The 20951-nt window shown below is 43.7% G+C and overlaps 1 pseudogene; it reads right to left on the reverse strand.

The window, feature by feature from the left end:
- Positions 1–8275: 8275 nt before the first annotated feature.
- The window catches only part of LOC133543652 (uncharacterized), a 32899-nt pseudogene continuing 20223 nt past the window's right edge, over positions 8276–20951 (reverse strand).

The raw sequence follows: 20951 nt of genomic DNA on the forward strand, positions 1-20951 counted from the left end.
CTCACACTATTAACTAGATCCACTATGGACTGGACTCTCCCACTAGATGGCGGCGCCCGGACGGGCTGCGACACTGCGGTGCTCTTGCTAAAGATGGAACATTTGGCGGAAATGCCGGACTGTTCTGCAGACTTCATGGCTGGCTCGCATCGTGGTCACTCCGTGATCACGTACGACCGCCAGACACTTCTGGATATGGACATATTGGGCCGTTTTGGACTGATAGACGCGGGCGTGCTAAACATGCTAACTAGCATGGGGATTCGTCGGCGGCTACGTCCAGCGGCCTGTGAAGCAGCGGAGTCTAGTAGCAGCGGGGGCCGTCTACGGAGCAGACGCCAGCGGTGTGATCGGAAACGCGGATGTCGAGCGGGGCTAAAAACAAAGCAGAAGGCTAATCCCCACAGAACACCACTTTCCTCCATCCCGAAGACGGATTTAGATGGAAAGTGCGAGACTACTGGTCTGGGTAAGGAGTCTGTTAAATTAGAACAAGTTTTTTCTGCTTTGAGTGTTTCAGAGTTGGACATGTGTTTTACTGAGGTGGCTAACTATGATGCGTGCAGTTTATCAAAGCAACAAACAAACAATCGGAAAATCCCCGTTACTGAGGTGGCTAACCATGATGCGTGCAGTTTATCAAAGCAACAAACAAACAATCGGAAAATCCCCGTTACTGAGGTGGCTAACCATGATGCGTGCAGTTTATCAAAGCAACAAACAAACAATCGGAACATTCCCGTCGTATCAATTCCTAGATATGGTCGTAATTATACTGAATGCACTGGGCATAATAAACACAACATTATTAATATTGCTACTACGGATAATTTGATCAAAAATTCCCTAAAACAGCCCACTACCTATAATATAGGTTTTTTAAACATAAGATCATTGTCTCCCAAAACGTTGTTAGTTAATGATATTATCAGAGACAACAATCTTAACGTCATCGGTCTCAGTGAAACCTGGCTTAAACCAAACGACTTTTTTGCGCTAAATGAGGCATGTCCTCCTAACTTTACACATGCGCATATTGCCCGTCCGCTTAAAAGGGGTGGGGGGGTCGCACTAATATACAACGAAAACTTTAACCTTAGTCCTAACATAAATAATAAATATAAATCGTTTGAGGTGCTTACTATGAGGTCTGTCACACCGCTGCCTCTGTGCCTGGCTGTTATCTACCGCCCCCCAGGGCCCTGTTCGGACTTTATCAATGAATTCTCAGAGTTCGTTGCTGATCTAGTGACACACGCCGATAATATAATCATAATGGGGGACTTTAATATCCATATGAATACCCCATCGGACCCACCGTGCGTAGCGCTCCAGACTATAATTGATAGCTGTGGTCTCACACAAATAATAAATGAACCCACGCATCGCAACGGTAATACGATAGACCTAGTGCTTGTCAGGGGTATCACCGCTTCCAAAGTTACGATACTCCCGTATACTAAAGTATTGTCCGATCATTACCTTATAAAATTCGAGGTTCAGACGCATGTTCGTCAAACTAATAATAATAATAACTGCTATAGCAGCCGCAACATTAATACGGCCACAACGACAACTCTTGCTGACCTACTGCCCTCGGTAATGGCACCATTCCCAAAGTATGTGGGCTCTATTGATAACCTCACTAACAACTTTAACGACGCCCTGCGCGAAACCATTGATAACATAGCACCGCTAAAGTTAAAAAAGGCTCCAAAAAAGCGCACCCCGTGGTTTACAGAAGAAACTAGAGCTCAGAAATTATTATGCAGAAAGCTGGAACGCAAATGGCGCACGACTAAACTTGAGGTGCACCATCAAGCATTTAGTGATGGTTTAATAACTTATAAACGCATGCTTACCTTAGCTAAAGCTAATTATTACTCAAATCTCATCCACCGTAATAAAAACGATCCTAAATTTTTGTTTAGTACGGTAGCATCGCTTACCCAACAAGGGACTCCTTCCAGTAGCTCCACCCACTCAGCTGATGACTTTATGCAATTCTTTAGTAAGAAAATTGAAGTCATTAGAAAGGAGATTAAAGACAATGCGTCCCAGCTACAACGGGGTTCTATTAACACTGACACGATTGTATATACGGCGGATACTGCCCTCCAAAATAGTTTCTCTCGTTTTGAGGAAATAACATTAGAGGAATTGTTACAACGTGTAAATGGAATAAAACAAACAACATGTTTACTTGACCCTCTTCCTGGGAAACTGATCAAGGAGCTCTTTGTATTATTAGGTCCATCAGTGCTAAATATTATAAACTTATCACTTTCCTCGGGCACTGTTCCCCTAGCATTCAAAAAAGCGGTTATTCATCCTCTTCTTAAAAGACCTAACCTCGATCCTGACCTCATGGTAAACTACCGACCGGTGTCTCACCTTCCCTTTATTTCAAAAATCCTCGAAAAAATTGTTGCGGAGCAGTTAAATGAACACTTAGCGTCTAACAATCTATGTGAAACCTTTCAATCCGGTTTCAGGGCAAATCACTCGACGGAGACAGCCCTCGCAAAAATGACTAATGATCTATTGCTAACGATGGATTCTGATGCGTCATCTATGTTGCTGCTCCTCGATCTTAGCGCTCATAATATTTTATTAGAACGTATCAAAACACGAATTGGTATGTCAGACTTAGCCCTGTCTTGGTTTAACTCTTATCTTACTGATAGGATGCAGTGTGTCTCCCATAACAATGTGACCTCGGACTACGTTAAGGTAACGTGTGGAGTTCCCCAGGGTTCGGTCCTTGGCCCTGCACTCTTCAGCATCTACATGCTGCCGCTAGGTGACATCATACGCAAATACGGTGTTAGCTTTCACTGTTATGCTGATGACACCCAACTCTACATGCCCCTAAAGCTGACCAACACGCCGGATTGTAGTCAGCTGGAGGCGTGTCTTAATGAAATTAAACAATGGATGTCCGCTAACTTTTTGCAACTCAATGCCAAAAAAACGGAAATGCTGATTATCGGTCCTGCTAGACACCGAACTCTATTTAATAATACAACTCTAACATTTGACAACCAAACAATTAAACAAGGCGACACGGTAAAGAATCTGGGTATTATCTTCGACCCAACTCTCTCCTTTGAGGCACACATTAAAAGCGTTACTAAAACGGCCTTCTTTCATCTCCGTAATATCGCTAAAATTCGCTCCATTCTGTCCACTAAGGACGCTGAGATCATTATCCATGCGTTTGTTACGTCTCGCCTCGACTACTGTAACGTATTATTTTCGGGTCTCCCCATGTCTAGCATTAAAAGATTACAGTTGGTACAAAATGCGGCTGCTAGACTTTTGACAAGAACAAGAAAGTTTGATCACATTACGCCTGTACTGTATATACCTTTATATACATACATATATACATATATACCTATACTGGCTCACCTGCACTGGCTTCCTGTGCACTTAAGATGTGACTTTAAGGTTTTACTACTTACGTATAAAATACTACACGGTCTAGCTCCATCCTATCTTGCCGATTGTATTGTACCATATGTCCCGGCAAGAAATCTGCGTTCAAAGGATTCCGGCTTGTTAGTGATTCCCAAAGCCCAAAAAAAGTCTGCGGGCTATAGAGCGTTTTCCGTTCGGGCTCCAGTACTCTGGAATGCCCTCCCGGTAACAGTTCGAGATGCCACCTCAGTAGAAGCATTTAAGTCTCACCTTAAAACTCATTTGTATACTGTAGCCTTTAAATAGACTCCCTTTTTAGACCAGTTGATCTGCTGTTTCTTTTCTTTTTCTTCTATGTCCCACTCTCCCCTGTGGAGGGGGTCCGGTCCGATCCGGTGGCCATGTACTGCTTGCCTGTGTATCGGCTGGGGACATCTCTGCGCTGCTGATCCGCCTCGACATCTCTGCGCTGCTGATCCGCCTCCGCTTGGGATGGTTTCCTGCTGGCTCCGCTGTGAACGGGACTCTCGCTGCTGAGTTGGAACCGCTTTGGACTGGACTCTCGCGACTGTGTTGGATCCATTGTGGATTGAACTTTCACAGTATCATGTTAGACCCGCTCGACATCCATTGCTTTCCTCCTCTCTAAGGTTCTCATAATCATTATTGTCACAGACGTCCCACTGGATCATTATTGTCACCGATGTCCCACTGGGTGTGAGTTTTCCTTGCCCTTATGTGGGCCTACCGAGGATGTCGTGGTGGTTTGTGCAGCCCTTTGAGACACTAGTGATTTAGGGCTATATAAGTAAACATTGATTGATTGATTGATATTAACTAGATCCACTATGGAAGTTAGGACACGGGGTGGACCACTCATCTCTGCAACAGTTGGTGACGTCTGCACTGATGACTTGTCTCCACTCAAGATGAACCCCTGCTGGCCCTACTATGGACTGGACTCACACTATTAACTAAATCCACTATGGACTGGACTCCCTCACTATTGACTAGAACTACTATGGAAGTCAGGACCCGGGGTGGACCACTCATCTCTGCACCAGTTGGTGACGTCTCTGCGCTGATGACGTATCTCCATTTAAGATGAACCCCTGCTGGCCCCACTGTGGACTGGACTCTCACACTATTAACTAAATCCACTATGGACCGGAATATCCCACTATTGACTCGATCTACTATGGAAGTCAGGACCCGGGGTGGACCACTCATCTCTGCACCAGTTGGTGACGTCTCTGCGCTGATGACGTATCTCCATTTAAGTTGAACCCCTGCTGGCCCCACTATGGACTGGACTCTCACACTATTAACTAGATCCACTATGGACTGGACTCTCCCACTATTAACTAGATCCACTATGGAAGTTAGGACACGGGGTGGACCACTCATCTCTGCAACAGTTGGTGACGTCTCTGCGCTGATGACTTGTCTCCATTTAAGATGAACCCCTGCTGGCCCCACTATGGACTGGACTCTCACACTATTAACTAAATCCACTATGGACCGGAATATCCCACTATTGACTCGATCTACTATGGAAGTCAGGACCCGGGGTGGACCACTCATCTCTGCTCCAGTTGGTGACGTCTCTGCGCTGATGACTTGTCTCCATTTAAGATGAACCCCTGCTGGCCCCACTATGGACTGGACTCTCACACTATTAACTAAATCCACTATGGACTGGACTCTCTCACTATTGACTAGAACTACTATGGAAGTCAGGACCCGGGGTGGACCACTAATATCTGCACCAGTTGGTGACGTCTCTGCGCTGATGACTTGTCTCCATTTAAGATGAACCCCTGCTGGCCCCACTATGGACTGGACTCTCACACTATTAACTAAATCCACTATGGACTGGACTCCCTCACTATTGACTAGAACTACTATGGAAGTCAGGACCCGGGGTGGACCACTCATCTCTGCACCAGTTGGTGACGTCTCTGCGCTGATGACGTATCTCCATTTAAGTTGAACCCCTGCTGGCCCTACTATGGACTGGACTCTCACACTATTAACTAGATCCACTATGGACTGGACTCTCCCACTATTAACTAGATCCACTATGGAAGTTAGGACTCGGGGTGGACCACTCATCTCTGCACCAGTTGGTGACGTCTCTGCGCTGATGACTTGTCTCCATTTAAGATGAACCCCTGCTGGCCCCACTATGGACTGGACTCTCACTCTATTAATTAAATCCACTATGGACTGGACTCCCTCACTATTGACTAGAACTACTATGGAAGTCAGGACTCGGGGTGGACCACTCATCTCTGCACCAGTTGGTGACGTCTCTGCGCTGATGACGTATCTCCATTTAAGTTGAACCCCTGCTGGCCCTACTATGGACTGGACTCTCACACTATTAACTAGATCCACTATGGACTGGACTCTCCCACTATTAACTAGATCCACTATGGAAGTTAGGACACGGGGTGGACCACTCATCTCTGCACCAGTTGGTGCAGAGAACTAGGGACGGCGTGGCGCAGTGGGAGAGTTTCCGTGCGCAACCCGAGGGTCACTGGTTCAAATCCCACCTAGAACCAACCTCGTCACGTCCGTTGTGTCCTGAGCAAGACACTTCACCCTTGCTCCTGATGGTTGCTGGTTGGCGCCTTGCATGGCAGCTCCCTCCATCAGTGTGTGAATGTGTGTGTGAATGGGTAAATGTGGAAGTAGTGTCAAAGCGCTTTGAGTACCTTGAAGGTAGAAAAGCGCTATACAAGTACAACCCATTTATTTAACTACTATGGAAGTCAGGACCCGGGGTGGACCACTCATCTCTGCACCAGTTGGTGACGTCTCTGCGCTGATGACTTGTCTCCATTCAAGATGAACCCCTACTGGCCCCACTGTGGACTGGACTCTCACACTATAAACTAGATCCACTATGGACTGGACTCTCTCACTATTGACTAGAACTACTATGGAAGTCAGGACCCGGAGTGGACCACTCATCTCTGCACCAGTTGGTGACGTCTCTGCGCTGATGACGTATCTCCATTTAAGTTGAACCCCTGCTGGCCCTACTATGGACTGGACTCTCACACTATTAACTAGATCCACTATGGACTGGACTCTCCCTCTATTAACTAGATCCACTAAAGAAGTCAGGACCCGGGGTGGACCACTCATCTTTGCACCAGTTGGTGACGTCTCTGCGCTGATGACTTGTCTCCATTTTAGATGAACCCCTGCTGGCCCCACTATGGACTGGACTCTCACACTACTAACTAAATCCACTATGGACTGGACTCCCTCACTATTGACTAGAACTACTATGGAAGTCAGGACCCGGGGTGGACCACTCATCTCTGCACCAGTTGGTGACGTCTCTGCGCTGATGACGTATCTCCATTTAAGTTGAACCCCTGCTGGCCCCACTATGGACTGGACTCTCACACTATTAACTAGATCCACTATGGACTGGACTCTCTCACTATTAAGTAGATCCACTATGGACTGGACTCTCCCACTATTAACTAGATCCACTATGGAAGTTAGGACACGGGGTGGACCACTCATCTCTGCACCAGTTGGTGACGTCTCTGCGCTGATGACTTGTCTCCACTCAAGATGAACCCCTGCTGGCCCTACTATGGACTGGACTCTCACACTATTAAGTAGATCCACTATGGACTGGACTCTCTCACTATTGACTAGAACTACTATGGAAGTCAGGACCCGGGGTGGACCACTCATCTCTGCACCAGTTGGTGACGTCTCTGCGCTGATGACTTGTCTCCATTTTAGATGAACCCCTGCTGGCCCCACTATGGACTGGACTCTCACACTACTAACTAAATCCACTATGGACTGGACTCCCTCACTATTGACTAGAACTACTATGGAAGTCAGGACCCGGGGTGGACCACTCATCTCTGCACCAGTTGGTGATGTCTCTGCGCTGATGACGTATCTCCATTTAAGTTGAACCCCTGCTGGCCCCACTATGGACTGGACTCTCACACTATTAAGTAGATCCACTATGGACTGGACTCTCCCACTATTAACTAGATCCACTATGGAAGTTAGGACACGGGGTGGACCACTCATCTCTGCACATGTTGGTGACATCTGCACTGATGACTTGTCTCCATTTAAGATGAACCCCTGCTGGCCCCACTATGGACTGGACTCACACACTATTAACTAGATCCACTATGGACTGGACTCCCTCACTATTGACTAGAACTACTATGGAAGTCAGTACCCGGGGTGGACCACTCATCTCTGCTCCAGTTGGTGACGTCTCTGTGCTGATGACTTATCTCCATTTAAGATGAACCCCTGCTGGCCCCACTATGGACTGGACTCTCACTCTATTAACTAAATCCACTATGGACTGGACTCCCTCACTATTGACTAGAACTACTATGGAAGTCAGTACCCGGGGTGGACCACTCATCTCTGCAACAGTTGGTGACGTCTCTGCGCTGATGACGTATCTCCATTTAAGTTGAACCCCTGCTGGCCCCACTATGGACTGGACTCTCACACTATTAACTAGATCCACTATGGACTAGACTCTCCCACTATGAACTAGATCCACAATGGACTGGACTCTCCCACTAATAACTAGATCCACTTGACGTCCATTGCACCGGTAGCCCACGGGCGGTCCCCCCAAGGTTTCTCATTGTCCTATTGGATTAAGTTTTTTCATGCCTTGATGTGGGATCTGAGCCGAGGATGTCTTTGTGGCTTGTGCAGCCCTTTCAGACACTTGTGATTAAGGGCCATATAAATAAACTTCGATTGATTGATTGATTGAGGGTTGCGAGCCAGACAGAGCCGATATGTGCTGTACTAGAGTTTCAGAAAAATGAAGATTGTCCAAGATCCTTTTATTGTTCTGGATGATTCTTCATGTCTACTTCAGAGGATCTACATAATCATCTTCACCATGACGAGACTTGGTGGCAAATAAAAGGATGAAGTATGTGTGAGAAAGCAAGGAGTTCTGAGTCGGACTGTGGAGTTAGCGCGCGTGGGCATAGACCCTGAAAGGGTGAGGAGAGTGAGTCAGTCCGACGACACCCTGGTAGCTCAGCTTCTCCTCGGCCAAAGTCCAGAAGGTGAACTTTTGCAGCAAACTGGTGAGAAACAAGAACACTTCCATCTTGGCCAAACTCTCTCCGATGCAAACGCGCCTGCCTGCAACACAAAGACCCAACAACACCTTTCTTTGATCTCTCCGCCTTTCCCTTCCGGCAACATCCGCTTTACCTGCAGAAAAAGGGATGAAGTTTTTCTTCTTGACAAAATTGCCATCAGCATCCAGGAAGTGTCCTGGATTGAAGACGTGAGGCGTTTCCCACTGGTTCTGGTCGAAGAGCACCGACGTCAGGATGGTCAGAACATTGCTTCCCTGCAAAAACAGACTGAATACAGAACCCATCCATTTCCTACCACTTGTCCCTTCCATGACTGGGAAAAGTTTTCAGCTTCCATCACTGCAATATGTTTTTTTTTTGTGTGTGTTTCTTTGTTGTTCTGGCAACAACCACAGCTGGAGTGTCTCAGACAGGTAAAAAACCTTACGATCCGTTTAGTTTTCCCTCTGTTTTTGGCTTCACTTCCTGTTGTAAACCTGTTCTGTTCCTGCACTAGCTTTATACTGCTGCAAGATCTATGAATCAGTAGAGCTCCCAAGTACCTTGTGATGATGTAGCCCCCAGTTAAGGTTATTTGGTCTTATCAGCATGTTGGACTACAAGATCTTCGGATCACTAGAACTCTCAAGTACCTTGGGGATGATGCTGCCCCCCAGTTGAATGTCTTTGGTGTTATCAGCATGTTGGACTACAAAATCTTTGAATTACTAGAACTCTGAAGTACCTTGGTGATGATGTATCCCCCAGGTAAGATTACTTGGTGTTATCAGCATGTTGGACTACAAGATTTTTGAATCACTAGAACTCCCAAGTACCTTGGAGATGGTGTAGCCACCCAGTTGAGTGTATTTTATGTTATCAGCATGTTGGACTACAAGATCTTTGAAATACTAGAGCTTCCAAGTACCTTGTGGATGATGCAGTCCAAGGTTAAGGTTATTTGGTGTTATCAGCATGTTGGACTTCAAGATCTTTGAATCACTAGAACTCCCAAGTACCTTGGGTATGATGTAGCCACCCAGTTGAGTGTCTTTGGTCTTATCAGCATGTTGGAGTATACAATCTTTGAATCACTAGGACTCCCAAGTACCTTGGGTATGATGTAGCCCCCCAGTTGAGTGTCTTTGGTCTTATCAGCATGTTGGAGTATAAAATCTTTGAATCAGTAGGACTCCCAAGTACCTGGGGATGATGTAGCCCTCCAGTTGAGTGTCTTTGGTCTTATCAGCATGTTGGAGTATAAAATCTTTGAATCACTAGGACTCCCAAGTACCTTGGGTATGATGTAGCCCCCCAGTTGAGTGTCTTTGGTCTTATCAGCATGTTGGAGTATAAAATCTTTGAATCAGTAGGACTCCCAAGTACCTTGGGGATGATGTAGCCCTCCAGTAGAGTGTCTTTGGTGTTATCAGTATGTTGGATTACAACATCTTTGAATCCCTAGAACTCCCAAGTACCTTGGTATGATGTAGCCCCCCAGTTGAGTGTATTTGGTCTTATCAGCATGTTGGAGTATAAAATCTTTGAATCAGTAGGACTCCCAAGTACCTTGGGGGTGATGTAGCCCCCCAGTTGAGTGTCTTTGGTGTTATCAGTATGTTGGATTACAACATCTTTGAATCCCTAGAACTCCCAAGTAAGTAGCTTGGGGATGATGTAGCCCCCAGTTGAGTGTTGTTGGTCTTTTCAGCATGTTGGAGGATAAAATCTTTGAATCACTAGAACTCTCAAGTAGCTTGGGATTAAGTAGCTTGGGGATGATGTAACCTCCTCCCCCCCCCCCCCCCCCCAGTTTAAATTATCTTGTGTTATCAGCATGTTTGACTACAACGTCTTTGAATCACTTAGAACTCTCAAGTAGCTTGGGGACGATGTAGCCCCCCAGTTAAGCTTATTTGGTGTTATCAGTATGTCTGAATACAATATCTTTGAATCACTAGAACTCCAAGTACCTTGGGGATGGTGTAGCCCCCCATTGGAGTGGCTTTTGTTTTATCATCATGTTGGACTACAAAGATCTTTGAATCAATAGAACTCCCTAGTACTTTGGGGATGAGGTAGCCCCCAGTTAAAGTTTGTTTGCGTTATCAGCATGTTGGACTACAAGATCTTTGAATTACTAGAATTCTGAAGTACCTTGGTGATGATGCAGCCCCCAGTTAAGATTACTTTGTGTTATCAGCATGTTGGACTACAAGATTTTTGAATCACTAGAACTCCCAAGTACCTTGGAGATGGTGTAGCCACCCAGTTGAGTGTATTTTAGGTTATCAGCATGTTGGACTACAAGATCTTTGAAATACTAGAATACTCAAGTACTTTGGGGATGATCTGACCCCCAGTTAAGGTTCTTTGGCGTCATCAGAATGTTGGACTACAAGATCTTTGAATCACTAGAACTATTGAGTACTTTGGTGATGATGTAGCCACCCCAGTTAAGATTATTTTGGTGTTATCAGCATGTTGAACTACAAAATCTTTGAATCGGTAGAACATCCAAATATCGTGTGATGATGTAGCCCCCAGTTAAGGTCATTTGGTGTTATCAGCATGTTGGACTACAAGATCTTTGAATCACTAGAATTCCCAAGTACCTTGGGGATGATGTAGCCCTCCAGTCGAGTGTCTTTGGTGTTATCAGCATGTTGAACTACAAGATCTTTGAATCAGTAGAACTCCCAAGTTCCTTGTGATGATGTAGCCCCCCATTCAAGGATCTTTGGTGTTATCAGCATGTTGGACTAAAAATCTTTGAATCAGTAGAACCCCCAAATACCTTGTGATGATGTAGCCCTCCAGTTAAGATTATTTGGTGTTATCAACATGTTGGACTACAGGGTCTTTGAAATACTAGAACTCCTAAGTACTTTGGGGATGATGTATCCCCCCCAGTTAATGTTTGTTTGTGTTATCAGCATGTTGGACTACAAAAACTTTGAAACACTAGAACTACCAAGTACCTTGGGGATGATGTAATGCCCTCAGTTGAGTGTCTTTGGTGTTATCAGCATGTTGAACTACAAGATCTTTGAATCAGTAGAACCCCCAAGTACTTTAGAGATGATGTAGCCCCCCAGTTAAGGTTATTTGGTGTTATCAACATGTTGGAGTTCAATATCTTTGAATCACTAGGACTCCTAAGTACCTTGGGGAGGATTTAGCCCTCAGTTAAGGTTATTTGGTGTTATCAGCATGTTGGACTTCAAGATGTTTGAATCACTAGGACTCCCAAATACCTTGTGATGATGTAGCCTCAGTTAAGATTATTTGGTGTTATCAACATGTTGGAGTTCAATATCTTTGAATCACTAGAACTCCTAAGTACCTTGGGGAGGATTTAGCCCTCAGTTAAGGTTATTTGGTGTTATCAGCATGTTGGACTTCAAGATGTTTGAATCACTAGGACTCCCAAGTACCTTGGAGATGATGTAGCCCCCTCAGTTGAGTGTCTTTGTGTTATCAGCATGTTGAACTACAAGATCTTTGAATCAGTAGAACCCCCAAGTACTTTAGAGATGATGTAGCCCCCCAGTTAAGGTTTGTTTGTGTTATCAGCATGTTGGACTACAAAATCTTTGAATCACTGGAACTCCCAAGTAACCGTGTGGTGATGTAGCCCCAGCTAAGGTTATTTGCTGTTATCAGCATGTTGGACTACACACTCTTTGAATCACTAGAATTCACAGGTACCTTGGGGATGGTGTAGCCCCCCAGTTGAGTTTCTTTGGTGGCCACTCTTGGTCCATTGAGAGGAACAACATTGGCCATCCTCTGGATCTCATGGATGACTGCGTTGGTAAGGCATGTTGGTTCTGTCAGCCATCGTAGGACCGCGAGTCCCGAGCACTCGCTCTATCTCCTCCTGCACTTTGTCTTGTGACAAAAAAAGCACCTTAAGTGGTTCTGCCCTAGCAATGAGGAGCAAAACATCTTCACATGGGATGTCCACCACAAGAAACATGAACACTCACTCTGCACCTCAGGGTGCTTGATGAGGAAGACGAGGCCCCACTGCAGCGTCTTGGAGACGGTCTCAGTCCCCGCAACAAACAGGTCCAGACAGCACAGAACCAGATTTTCCTCATCAAAACCCAGTGGAGCGTTCTCTTTGTCCTGCAAATGTTGGATCAGCCGAGCTTCTAGAGGTGTTTTCCATGTGGGGTTCTTACTCGCGTCTCCAGCAGGAAGGCGTCATGTAGTCTCCTGGCTTGTCGGAGTCCAAGTCCAACTTGTGCTTCTCCATCTCACAGGCGATGACGTCCTGCAGAGCTCGGAAGGTTCCGAACATCCTGTTGTGAGGTCCTGGAAGATGTTCCATCAGTCCTGGGAAAGCATCGTACAGCTGCACAGACGTCAGTGTCGTCACAACTTCTATCAAGTACTTGTACACTCTTGTCACGGGTTTACTTCACTCAGGGTTGGGGAATACTGCAATACCCTCTTGTTACTACTCCTGGAAGAAGTACTGCACGTTTTTTTAATTAGATCAAAGGTCGTGTTGTTGTTTACAAAGTGTGTTAATATTGGTAAGTAGTTGTCAGGCTTGTCTTGTTTACGAAATGTGTTTTTGTTAGTAGGTAGTTGTATAGAAAGTGTGTTATTGTTAGTAAGTGGTTGTGTCAGGCTCGTGTTGTTTACAAGTGTGTTATTGTTAGCAAGTGGTTGTGTCAAGCTCGTGTTGTCGTTACAAAGTGTGTTATTGTTAGTAGTGGTTGTGTCAGGCTCGTGTTGTTTACAAAGTGTGTTATTGTTAGCAAGTGGTTGTGTCAAGCTCGTGTTGTTGTTACAAAGTGTGTTACTGTTAGTAAGTGGTTGTCAGGCTCCGTGTTGTCATTTACAAAGTGTGTTATTGTTAGTAAGTGGTTGTGTCAGGCTTGTGTTGTTGTTTACAAAGTGTGTTATTGTTATTAAGTGTTTGTGTCAGCCCTACAAAGTGTGTTATTGTTAATAAGTGGTTGTGTCAGGCTTGTGTTGTTGTTTACAAAGTGTGTTATTGTTAGTAAGTAGTTGTGTCAGGCTTGTGTTGTTGTTTACAAAGTGTGTTATTGTTAGTAAGTAGTTGTGTCACGCATGTGTTGTTGTTTACAAAGTGTGTTACTGCTAGTAAGTAGTTGTGCCAGGCTTGTGTTTTTGTTTACAAATTGTGTTCTTGTTAGTAGTAGTTGTTTCAGGCTTATATTGTTGTATACAAAGTGTGTTATTGTTAGTAAGTGGTTGTGTGAGGCTCGTGTTGTTGTTTACAAAGTGTGTTATTGTTAGTAAGTAGTTGTGTCACGCATGTGTTGTTGTTTACAAAGTGTGTTACTGCTAGTAAGTAGTTGTGCCAGGCTTGTGTTTTTGTTTACAAATTGTGTTCTTGTTAGTAAGTAGTTGTTTCAGGCTTATATTGTTGTATACAAAGTGTGTTATTGTTAGTAAGTGGTTGTGTGAGGCTTGTGTTGTTGTTTACAAAGTGTGTTATTGTTAGTGATTTGTTGTGTCAGGCTTGTGTTGTTTACAAAGTGTGTTATTGTTAGTAAGTAGTTGTGTCAGGCTTGTGTTGTTCTTTACAAAGTGTGTTATTATTAGTAAGTAGTTATGTAAGGCTTATATTGTTGTATACATAGTGTGTTATTGTGGTGAGTAGTTGTGTCAGCTTGTGTTGTTATTTACTAAATATTTATTGTTAGTAAGCAGTTGTGTCAGGCTTGTGTTGTTGGTTACAAACTGTTATTGCTAGTAAGTAGTTGTGTCAGGCTTGTGTTATTTACAAAGTGTGTTATTGTTCATAAGTAGTTGTGCAGGCTTGTGTTGTTGTTTACAAAGTGTGTTATTGTTAGTAAGTAGTTGTGTCATGCATGTTTTGTTAACAAAATGTGTTGTTGTTTGAAAGTACTTATGTCAGGCTTATATTGTTGTATACCATATGTGTTATTGTTAGTAAGTAGTTGTGTCAGGCTAGTGTTGTTATTTACAAAATGTGTTATTGTTAGTAAACAGTTGTGTCAGGCTTGTGTTGTTGTTACAAAGTGTGTTATTGTTAGTGAGTAGTTGTGTCAGCTTGTGTTGTTCACAAAGTGCGTTATTGTTGGTAAGTACTTGTGTCAGGCTTGTGTTGTTGGTTTACAAAGTGTGTTGAGGTTGGTAAGTAGTTGTGTCAGGCATGTGTTGTTTACAAAGTGTGTTATTGTTAGTAAGTAGTTGTGTCAGGCTTGTGTTGTTTACAAAGTAGTATGTTTAGTAAGTAGTTGTGTCAGGCTTGTGTTGTTTACAAAGTGTGTTATTGTTAGTAAGTAGTTGTGTCAGACTTATGGTGTTGTTTACAAAGTAGTATATTTAGTAAGTAGTTGTGTCAGGCTTGTGTTGTTTACAAAGTGTGTTATTGTTAGTGAGTAGTTGTAGTTGTCAGGCTTGTGTTGTTTTTTACAAAGTGTGTTTTTGTTACTAAGTAGTTGTGTCAGGCTTGTGTTGTTCTTTACAAACTGTGTTATTGTTAGTAAGTAGTTGTGTCAGGCTTGTGTTGTTTACAAAGTGTGTTATTGTTAGTGAGTAGTTGTGTCAGGCTTGTGTTGTTTTTTACAAAGTGTGTTTTTGTTAGTAAGTAGTTGTGTCAGGTTTGTGGTGTTCTTTACAAAGTGTATTATTGTTAGTAAGTAGTTGTGTCAGGATCGTGTTGTTTACAAAGTGTGTTATTGTTGGTGAGTAGTTGTGTCAGGCTTGTGTTGTTGTTTACAAAGTGTGTTATTGTTAGTAAGTAGTTGTGTCAGGCTTGTGTTGTTGTTTACAAAGTGTGTTATTGTTGGTAAGTAGTTGTGTCAGGCTTGTGTTATTGTTTACAAAGTGTGTTATTGTTAGTAAGTAGTTGTATCAGGCTTGTGTTGTTGTTTACAAAGTTTGTTATTGTTGGTAAGTAGTTGTGTCAGGCTTGTGTTGTTGTTTACAAAGTGTGTTATTGTTAGTAAGTAGTTGTGTCAAGCTCGTGTTGTTGTTTACAAAGTGTGTTATTGCTAGTAAAAAGTTGTGTCAGGCTTGTGTTGTTTACAAAGTGTATTATTGTGGGTAAGTAGTTGTGTCAGGCTTGTGTTCCTTACAAAGTGTGTTTTTGTTGGTAAGTAGTTGTGTCAGGCCTGTGTTGTTGTTTACAAAGTGTTATGTTGTTGGTAAGTAATTGTGTCAGGCATGTGTTGTTGTTTACAAAGTGTGTTATTGCTAGTAAAAAGTTGTGTCAGGCTTGTGTTGTTTACAAAGTATGTTATTGTTAAGTAGTTGTGTCAGGCTTGTGTTGTTGTTTACAAAGTGTGTTATTGTTAGTAAGTAGTTGTGTCAGGCTTGTGTTGTTGTTTACAAAGTGTGTTGTTGTTAGTAAGTGGTTGTGTCAGGCTCGTGTTGTTGTTTACAAAGTGTGTTATTGTTAGTAAGTAGTTGTGTCAGGCTTGTGTTGTTGTTTACAAAGTGTGTTATTGTTGGTAAGTAGTTGTGTCCAGCTTGTGTTGTTGTTTACAAAGTGTGTTATTGTTAGTAAGTAGTTTTGTCAAACCCGTGTTGTTTTACAAAGTGTGCTATTGTTAGTTAGTAGTTGTGTCAGACTTATGGTGTTGTTTACAAAGTGTGTTATATTTAGTAAGTAGTTGTGTCAGGCTTGTGTTGTTTACAAAGTGTGTTATTGTTAGTGAGTAGTTGTTTCAGGCTCGTGTTGTTGTTTACAAAGTGTGTTATTGTTAGTGAGTAGTTGTTTCAGGCTCGTGTTGTTGTTTACAAAGTGTGTTTTTGTTAGTAAGTAGTTTTGCTAGGCTTGTGTTGTTGTTTACAAAGTGTGTTATTGTTAGTAAGTAGTTGTGTCAGGCTTGTGTTGTTTACAAAGTGTGTTATTGTTAGTAAGTACTTGTGTCAGGCTTGTGTTGTTGTTTACAAAGTGTGTTATTGTTAGTAAATAGTTGTGTCAGGCTTGTGTTGTTGTTTACAAAGTGTGTTATTGTTAGTAAGTAGTTGTGTCAGGCTTGTGTTGTTGTTTACAAAGTGTGTTATTGTTAGTAAGTAGTTGTGTCAGGCTTGTGTTGTTGTTTACAAAGTGTGTTATTGTTAGTGATTTGTTGTGTCAGGCTTGTGTTGTTGTTTGCAAAGTGTGTTATTGTTAGTAAGTAGTTGTGTCAGGCTTGTGTTGTTCTTTACAAAGTGTGTTATTGTTATTAAGTAGTTGTGTCAGGCTTGTGTTGTTCTTTACAAAGTGTGTTATTATTAGTAAGTAGTTATGTGAGGCTTATATTGTTGTATTCAAAGTGTGTTATTGTTGGTGAGTAGTTGTGTCAGGCTTGTGTTATTTACTAAATATTTATTGTTAGTAAGTAGTTGTGTCAGGCTTGTGTTGTCGTTTACAAAGTGTGTTATTGTTAGTAAGTAGTTGTGTCAGGCATGTTTTGTTGTTAACAAAATGTGTTGTTGTTAGAAAGTACTTATGTCAGGCTTATATTGTTGTATACAAAGTGTGTTATTCTTAGTGAGTAGTTGTGTCAGGCTAGTGTTGTTATTTACAAAATGTGTTATTGTTAGTAAACAGTTGTGTCAGGCTTGTGTTGTTGTTTACAAAGTGTGTTATTGTTAGTGAGTAGTTGTGTCAGGCTTGTGTTATTCACAAAGTGCATTATTGTTGGTAAGTACTTGTGTCAGGCTTGTGTTGTTGTTTACAAAGTGTGTTATTGTTAGTAAGTAGTTGTGTCACGCATGTGTTGTTGTTTACAAAGTGTGTTACTGCTAGTAAGTAGTTGTGTCAGGCTTGTGTTTTTGTTTACAAATTGTGTTCTTGTTAGTAAGTAGTTGTTTCAGGCTTATATTGTTGTATACAAAGTGTGTTATTGTTAGTAAGTGGTTGTGTGAGGCTCGTGTTGTTGTTTACAAAGTGTGTTATTGTTAGTAGGTAGTGTCAGGCTCATGTTGTTTACAAAGTTTGTTGCTGTCAGTACGTACTTATGTCAGGCTTGTGTTGTTCTTTACAAAGTGTGTTATTGTTAGTAAGTAGTTGTGTCAGGCTTGTGTTGTTTACAAAGTTTGTTGCTGTCAGTACGTACTTGTGTCAGGCTTGTGTTGTTTACAAAGTGTGTTATTGTTAGTAAGTAGTTGTGTCAGGTTTGTGTTGTTGTTTACAAAGTGTGTTATTGTTAGTAAGTAGTTGTGTCAGGCTTGTGTTGCTGGTTACAAAGTGTGTTATTGTTAGTAAGTAGTTGTGTCAGGCTCATGTTGTTTACAAAGTTTGTTGCTGTCAGTACGTACTTGTGTCAGGCTTGTGTTGTTGTTTACAACGTGTGTTATTGTTAGTAAGTAGTTGTGTCAGGCTTGTGTTGTTGTTTACAAAGTGTGTTTTTTTAGTAAGTTGTTGTGTCAGGCTTGTGATGCTGGTTACAAAGTATGTTATTGTTAGTAAGTAGTTGTGTCAGGCTTGTGATGCTGGTTACAAAGTGTGTTATTGTTAGTAAGTAGATGTGTCAACCTCTCAGGTTTGTTTACACTTCCGAACCTCGCTCCACTGGTCGCGGAGGAGTTCTCGCGATAATATTTCACGAGAAGTGGAAAGTCTCTCCGGCGTCTTCTACGGTCTTCTGCTTCTTTGAATGCACAGTTTTGCAGCTATCTGGACCTACTCCCACAATCATTGCTGCTGTCTACCGACCACCAAAATACAACAAAGATTTTATAAGTGATTTTTCTGCTTTTCTTGCTCATCGTTCTTCACTTTCCCCTAATATTGTGCTGCTGGGGGATTTTAATTTTCGCACGGACAGCACCAACAGTAAGTTTGTATATGAACAATTCCAGTCTGGTTTCCGCCCCCTGTGCAGCACTGAAACATCACTAGTAAAAATAACAAAGGATCTCCTCCTGGCAGCTGATTCTGGTCTCCACACTATCATAATCCTCTAAGATCTCACTGCAGCCTTTGATACCATTTCAGTCCTCCCTACAGTATTGGCATCACAAGCACACCCCTGCACTGGTTCAGATCATATCTCCGACCGCACTCAATTTGTTCAACTCCGTTCATTCAAATCCCCTCCGTCTCCTGTTTCCTCTGGTGTCCCCCAGGGCTCTGTTCTTGGTTCCCTGTTTTTTATCATTTACATTCTTCCCATTGGCAATATTTTCCGTGAATTTAAAATAAATTTTTACTGTTTTGCGGATGACACCCAGCTCTACATCTCAACCAAACCACCTGCTTCTCTTCCTCCTTCCTCCCTTACAGACTGCCTCAGTGAACTCAAACCGAGGTTCTCATCCAATTTCCTTCAACTCAATAGTAATACAACCGAAATCATACTGGTCGGTACAAAACCATTCCCTCCAAAACCAACAGCTTGTCCGTTACTCTCGGCAATTCCTCTGTCTCGCCCTCCTCCCAACCGTTACTCTCAGCAATTCCTCTGTCTCACCCTCCTCCCAACCGTTACTCTCGGCAATTCCTCTGTCTCACCCTCCTCCCAACCGTTACTCTCAGCAATTCCTCTGTCTCACCCTCCTCCCAATGGTTACTCTCGGCAATTCCTCTGTCTCAACCTCTCAACCGTTACTCTCCTCGGCAATTCATTTGTCTGAACCTCCTCCCAACAGTTACTCTCCTCTGTAATTCCTCTGTCTCACCCTCCTCCCAACCGTTACTCTCAGCAATTCCTCTGTCTCACCCTCCTCCCAACCGTTGCTCTCAGAATTTCCTCTGTCTCACCCTCCACCCAACCGTTACTCACGGCAATTCCTCTGTCTCACCCTCCTCCCAACCGTTCGTTACTCTTGGCAATTCCTCCGTCTCACCCTCCTCCCAACCGTAACTCTCAGCAATTCCTCTGTCTCACCCTACTCCCAACCGTTACTCTCCTCTGCAATTCCTCTGTCTCACCCTCCTCCCAACCGTTACTCTCCTCGGCAATTCCTCTATCTCACCCTCCTCCCAACCGTTATTCTCCTCGGCAATTCCTCTGTCTCACCCTCCTCCCAACTGTTACTCTCCTCGACAATTCCTGTGTCTCACCTTCCTCCCAACCGTTACTCTCAACGATTCCTCTGTCTCACCCTCCTTCCAACCGTTACTCTCCTTGGCAATTCCTCTGTCTCACCCTCCTCCCAACCGTTACTCTCCTCTGCAATTCCCCTGTCTCACCCTCCTCCCAACCGTTACTCTCCTCTGCAATTCCTCTGTCTCACCCTCCTCCCAACAGTTATTCTCTTCGGCAATTCCTCTTTCTCACCCTCCTCCCAACCTTTACTCTCCTCGACAATTCCTCTGTCTCACCCTCCTCCCAACTGTTACTCTCCTCGACAATTCCTCTGTCTCACCCTCCTCCCAACCGTTATTCTCTTCAGCAATTCCTCTGTGTCACCCTCCTCCCAAATGTTACTCTCCTCGACAATTCTTCTGTCTCACCCTCCTCCCAACCGTTACTCTCGGCAATTCCTGTGTCTCACCTTCCTCCCAACCGTTACTCTCAGCAATTCCTCTGTCTCACCCTCCTCCCAACCGTTACTCTCCTTGGCAGTTCCTCTGTCTCACCCTCCTCCCAACCGTTAGCTGTCTCACCCTTCTCCCAACCGTTACTCTCCTCGGCAAATCCTCTGTCTCACCCTCCTCCCAACCGTTACTCTTGGCAATTCCTCTGTCTCACCCTCCTCTGCAATTCCTCTGTCTCACCTTCCTCCCAACCGTTACTCTCGACAATTCCTCTGTCTCACCCTCCTCCCAACCGTTACTCTCGGCAATTCCTCTCTCACCCTCCTCCCAACCGTTACTCTCGGCAATTCCTCTGTCTCACCCTCCTCCCAAGTCAAGAGTGTGGGTGTCATCCTCGACAGTACTCTCCTTTCAAGCCCACATAAACAACATTACCCGCTCTGCTTACTTTCATCTACCAAATATTAATGGACTTTGCCCATCCCTTACCCCACATACTGCTGCCATACTAGTCCATAGCCTGGTCACCTTTCGCCTGGACTACTGCAACTCTCTCCTGTTTGGTCTCCCTCACAAGTCACTTCACAAACTTCAGCCTCTCCAGAACTCTGCACCTCAGATAATCACCAGAACCCCTTCAATTCAGCACATCACCCCTGTTCTGCAACAACTCCCCTGGCTACCCATTAAACATTGTATCCACTTTAAAGTAATTCTCCTCACTTTCAAAGCCATCCATAACCTCTCTGTCATATCTCTCTGACCTGCTCTATGTTGCCATGCCCTCACGTTCCCTAATATCTTCTTCATCCATCCATCTCATTGTCCCCTTATTTAAACCGTCCACCATGGGTGCCCTAGTTTCAGCTGCTCTGCCCCACATCTTTGGAACTCTTTACCACCAGACCTTCGTAACTTGGACTCAATATCCCTCTTCAAATCAAGTCTCAACACACATCTATTCCTGACTGCTTACTCAT

Source organism: Nerophis ophidion, linkage group LG26 (genome assembly GCF_033978795.1).
Source record: "Nerophis ophidion isolate RoL-2023_Sa linkage group LG26, RoL_Noph_v1.0, whole genome shotgun sequence".
Lineage (NCBI taxonomy): Eukaryota > Metazoa > Chordata > Actinopteri > Syngnathiformes > Syngnathidae > Nerophis > Nerophis ophidion.